Source organism: Trachypithecus francoisi, unplaced genomic scaffold, assembly GCF_009764315.1.
Source record: "Trachypithecus francoisi isolate TF-2019V2 unplaced genomic scaffold, Tfra_2.0 Lachesis_group1, whole genome shotgun sequence".
Lineage (NCBI taxonomy): Eukaryota > Metazoa > Chordata > Mammalia > Primates > Cercopithecidae > Trachypithecus > Trachypithecus francoisi.
Genome location: NW_022681454.1, coordinates 50,745,641 through 50,751,171, shown reverse-complemented (window position 1 = coordinate 50,751,171; position 5,531 = coordinate 50,745,641). Strand labels below are relative to the sequence as shown.

Here is a 5,531-nt window from a genome sequence, read left to right as displayed (position 1 = left end):
GGAATTTTTGGTCAAAATTATTCCAGAGTATGTCAAGAAGTCTAGAGAATCAATAGAATATTTGGTGTTTAGAAAGAATAGCTGTTATCTGGTCACAGACTATCTTGGTCATTTTCCAAAAAGAAAACCCAAATTCTAATTTTACTCTTTTTTATTTTAGAATATCATCCATGTAACAATTGTTAGTCAAGAATTTATCTGTTTTTAATAAATCTACTAACAGTGATTTCACCTTAAATTTTTTTTAACCATTTATAGATGATTCTTCAATTGATCTTAATATACATTTATATGTGTGTGTTTAGACATATATAATTACATGGCTATGTAAATAAGTTACAGAATTAAAGCTTTTAACTTTAACATAAAATTAATCCAATCAGTATATTAAACAAATCAATGTATTTATACTTGAAATTATAATGTAAATATATCAAGAATTTATTTAATAAACTAAATTATCTTGCATACATATTCATATTTCTCTGTAATTATTATGAGTATAGTCTTTATTGTTTTATTAATTATCACTTTTAACCAAAGCAACCAACTTCTGTTTTTTGCAGGCAAGTCTAGAAGACAGGAAATCAAGAAATATCTACCTAATTTTTTTGGTACACATTTTAGACTATCTTCCTAAATGTTAAGCTGGCAAAACAAACCCATATATGATATTATCCAAAGCATTTGCACAGTTTATTTTTGCTTGTTTGCTTATTTTATTTTTTATCAGATCCCCGTTCTGAAAAGCACATTTGCACATCCTTTGCGTAGTCATTTTATAACGTTATAAGAATAAGAATAGATAAAATCTGTATTTAGTGATCAGAGGTTTTTTTGTTTGTTTTTGTTTTTAATCACTTGACACTTTATTGAGCAAGATTTAGCATCTTTGCCTTCGTTGTACACAGCTGAAGCGTGAACCCAGGGAGGGGAGGACTGCCTGGCTTTCCTTGGTGGGGGAGGTGTGCACCCTGCAGCCCATGTTCTGGTGGCTGCTGTAGCCCCAAGGATGGGTGTCCTTCCAGTCATCCCACTCCCAAGCTCTGTAGAGTGTTTGTTCATCATGCTCTTTCTCCTTTTCTTCTTGATGTTCCTGTTGCTGAGCTGCTTTTCTGAATTTATCTGGTGTTGCCTTGGCTATTCCCTGATCTGGTAATTCTCCATATTTCCGATGTTGCTCATACCAGTCACTCACCGTCATAGTTGCCAGACTTGGATAACCTGCTCCAAACACTTTGACTTGGGCGGTATTCTGAGTGAGAATGAAGGGTTTCACTGGAGGCTTCTCCTGGTGAGATGGGTTAGAAGTTGATGCCTCTTGGGCCAGGTATGGTGGCTCATGCCTGTAATGCCAGCACTTTGGGAGGCCAAGGCAGGAGGATCACCTGAGGTCAGGAGTTCGAGACCAGCCTGACCAATATGGAGAAACCCCATCTCTAGTAAAAATACAAAATTAGCCGGGTGTGGTGGCACATGCCTATAATCCCAGCTACTAGGGAGTCTGAGACAGGAGAATCACTTGAACCCGGGAGGCGGAGGTTGCCATGAGCCGAAATCGGGCCATTGCACTCCAGCCTGGGCAACAAGAGCAAAACTCCGTCTCAAAAAATAAAAATAAAAAAATAAAAAAAGTTGATACCTCTTGAAGAGTCTCTTTCTCTCAGGATCTTAATTTCCTGGTCAATGCTCTTAATCTCTTCTAAGATGATATCAATCCACCTCTGAAGGTAAAGAAGATAATATTTACAAACACGCTCATCATCTGCTTGACCACTTTCCACAGCAGATTTCATTTTAGACAACTTATGCTCCAACTCCTTCTTCTGCTTGTATCTCTCTTCTTTACCCTGTCTTTGAGATGCCATAGCAAGGAGGCTAGGATAAGCCACGGAGGAATTAGCAGTGTGATTTTCGGCTGAGCTGCTCTTGGCTTTGGTCAGCTCAAACTCTGCCACATGATAGCAATGACACTGAGTTAAGTAGTTTATAAAGTGTTCTCGAGCCCGCTGCAAATGATCTAGACGCTTGCTGGGGTTGACTTGTTTCGTGGTGAGGGCTCCTTGAAACGCTGGCACCAACAGGCACTTCAGGTCGGTGGACGCAATCTCTTCCAAATCTTCATTTCGGCTGAACAACTCGAGCGGCGGTAACATTTCGGCAGCCTTATCAAAGAGGTCCAGGCCCTAGAACACCTTCTCCTGGACTGTCCGGGAACCGGCGGGTTCAGTCGCTACTTCTACTTCGTCCAGAATCTGTTTGCCGGTTTCCAACAGCCCGGGGGGCAGCGGGAGCAGTAGTTCGTCCTCAGCAGCCATCTTAGGGAGGGCTTTTTTTACCTTTCTTTTTCTTTATATTATAAAATTTCCACACATGCATCAGTGGTTCCTTTGAAGACATCACAAGTCTCAGAAGATTAAGATTTTTCTATCATATGCTATGACCAGAGTTTTATATCATTTTTTAACTTAAAATTGTTCAAGTATCCAAAGATCACATATCAATTAATTTGTTGTATAAGTTCTTAAGATTTTAAGAACTTAGAAATTAAAATTTTAACACATTTTATAGTATTACAGGAATTTCACGTAATCAAAACCTTTTAAAAGACATCTGTAATTAATTACATTTTTATTTAATTAAGCACCATATTATATTTTCAATCTTACACAATTTTTGGAAATAATAAGTTATTTGACTCTTAAGCCCAATATAAAAATTTAGAAAGTTTAAAGCATTAGAAATTTAACTTTAGTATTATGAAAATTAAAATACAGTATTAGCATTTTTACATAACAAAATACCATTTTTAACTTTTTCTGTTTAGAAATTTTTGATCATTTATGTGGACTAGATTTTCTAGAGTGCACACATGACAACAAAATGATTTTTTTTTTTTAGTCAATTCACCTTTAAAATTTCTTGAGGGAGGATAGGAGGGAGAAAACAGGAAAAGAAAGTGAGAAGAATCCGGGCACAGAGGCGTGCACCTATAGTCCCAGCTACTCAGGAAACTGAGGCAGGAGAAGCGCTTAAGGCCAGGGGTTCTCGGGTGTAGTGTACTATAATCACACCTCTGGATAGCCACTGCACTCCAGCCTGGGTGACATAGTGTGACTCTGTCTCTTTAAAAAAAAGAAAGAAACGAGAAGAAAAAGCAGGAGCCAGTTATAGATACATATACAATTATTGGAGAAAAGCTAATAATCTTTCTGCTCTAAGGAGAGGGGAAAAGTTTAGATATAGAAGAACCCAATTCAGGATACACATGCACACACAGGAGTTTCACATCTGGTTGGTTGAAACAGTAACTTGGGCCCTTCACAATTTTGCCAACTCACAGAATAAAGCAGCCAATATTTATTAAACCCCTACGAATGGAAATGAAGGATGTTTCGGGAGGGAGGGAGTCTTTCATTAAACTAAATGATCTCTCTTTTAGAAAGATAAGACAAAAAGGAAAGGCATTTAAAAAAAGGGAAAAAAATTAATAAAAAAGAAAAAGAATAGAGAAGACAGTCTCCTCATAAGACTTGGGTTTTTTTTTTTTCCTTTTTCATTCTAAGACATGTCTAAAATGAACAATCTTATTTGAGCCAAAGTTCTCCAGAGTAGCCTCTACAATTCACTGTCCTCTGTGAAGTTATGCCAGGAAGTAGTGTAAGTATCTTGGAGGCAAACCACAAGAGGCTGGCTCGTGGTAAAAAATAAAAATATTACTTTTATAAGTAATATAAAAAGAAACTGTTTTTAAATACATTGTCTCTCTCTTTTTGAAATACAAAATATAAAAGAAAAACTCATGAATTTGGGCCCTAACCCCAAGGATAAATTGCTCTGCCTGCTGACTCAAGAAATCAGCATGACTCTAAAGGGCCAAAGAGATAATAAAAGTCCAGATTCAATGCAAAACCCATGTAATCAAGGACAGAGAGGCCTAATGCAGGGGAGACTCAAGAAGTCTCAGATGTGCATATTATTACCAAGGGTTCTGGTTCATGGTAGCAAGGATCTTGGCCATACCTCCATGATATTGTTCCAGCCCAATCAGCCTCAGACCATCAGGGACAAACCTGTAGTTGAAAGAAGTACGGTTTACTGACTTGCTACAACAAGAGAGGCTGCACATCAGAGAAACTATGAGATATGTCACCAAACAAAAGAAAAGATAAGATAGGGGGCTAGGCGCGGTGGCCCAGGCCTATAATCCCAGCACTTTGGGAGGCCAAGGAGGTCTGATCACTTGAGCCCAGGAGTTTGAGACTAGCCTAAGCAATGTGGTGAAACCCTGTCTCTACAGAGAATACAAAAATATTAGTCTGGCATGCTGGCACACGCCTGTGGTCCCAGCTACTCAGGAGACTGAGGTGGGAGGATCACTTGAGCCCAGGAGGTGGAGGCTGCAGTGAGTTGTGATTGCACCACTACACTCCAGCCTGGGCTACAGTGAGAACCTGCGTCAAAAAAAAAAAAAAGATAGGGGCCGGGCATGGTGGCTCACACCTGTAATCCCAGCACTTTGGGAGGCCAAGGCAGGCAGATCACGAGGTCAAGAGATCGACACCATCCTGGTCAACACGGTGAAACCCCGTCTCTACTAAAAACACAATAATTAGCAGGGCATGGTGGCACATGCCTGGAGTCCCAGCTACTGGGGAGGCTAAGGCAGGAGAATCACTTGAATCCGGGGGGTGGAGGCTGCAGTGAGCCCAGATCACGCCACTGCACTCCAACCTGGTAACAAGAGCGAGACTCTGTCTCAAAAAAAAAAAAAAAGATAGGATTTGGGGAAGAGAGACATTTAGGCGAAAATTAAACAAAGATAGGATCAAAGCAAAATAGGGTTGTATGTAAAGTGGGACAACATCAGATCTGGACTGCAAAGGAGAACAGGTTCCTATTTCTTTTATTTTTTTTCTTTTCTTTTTCTTTCTTTTTTTTTTTTTTTTTTTTTTTGAGACAGAGTCTCACTCTGTCACCCAGGCTGGAGTGCAGTGGCACAATCTCGGCTCACTGCAGCCTCTGCTTCCTGGGGTCAAGCGATCCTCCTGCCTCAGGCTCCTGAGTAGCTGGGACCACAGGCGCCCGCCACCACACCCAGCTAATTTTGGTATTTTTAGTAGAGACAAGGTTTTGCCACGTTGGCCAGGTTGGTCTTGAACTCTTGACCTCAGGTGATCTGCCTGCCCTGGCCCCTCAAAGTGCTGGGATTACAGGGGTGAGCCACCATGCCTGGCCATGGTTCCCATTTCTTTGGGTACTAGAAAGTTAAGGTGGAATGTTGTTTTCACAAAGTCCTCTGAAGCTTTGCACCTGGATTGGAAATTAAAGTTGCTTCTTTGTGTCTTAGATGTTCCAAGTAAGGGTGGCATATTTCATTCTTTCTGACATAATTTCAAACTGGTTTCTAGTCTATCATTTCAGGGAACGAAGCTTCTCAGTCAGAGAGAAAACAGTAGTCACTCCAGGAAGGGGGTGTTTTGATGCTTTACAGCTGCAGCATGTCCGTGAGGGAAAGATTATTTCTCTTT

General features: G+C 40.1%; 1 non-coding gene and 1 pseudogene across 1 annotated transcript; both read right to left on the bottom strand.

Annotated features, from left to right (window-relative positions):
* Positions 1-664: 664 nt before the first annotated feature.
* Positions 665-2,378, bottom strand: LOC117086351 (annotated as a pseudogene).
* On the bottom strand, positions 2,374-2,440 carry LOC117086504. The gene has a single exon (XR_004438404.1). It is a non-coding gene; the product is annotated as a small nucleolar RNA SNORD42 (small nucleolar RNA).
* Positions 2,441-5,531: the final 3,091 nt, after the last annotated feature.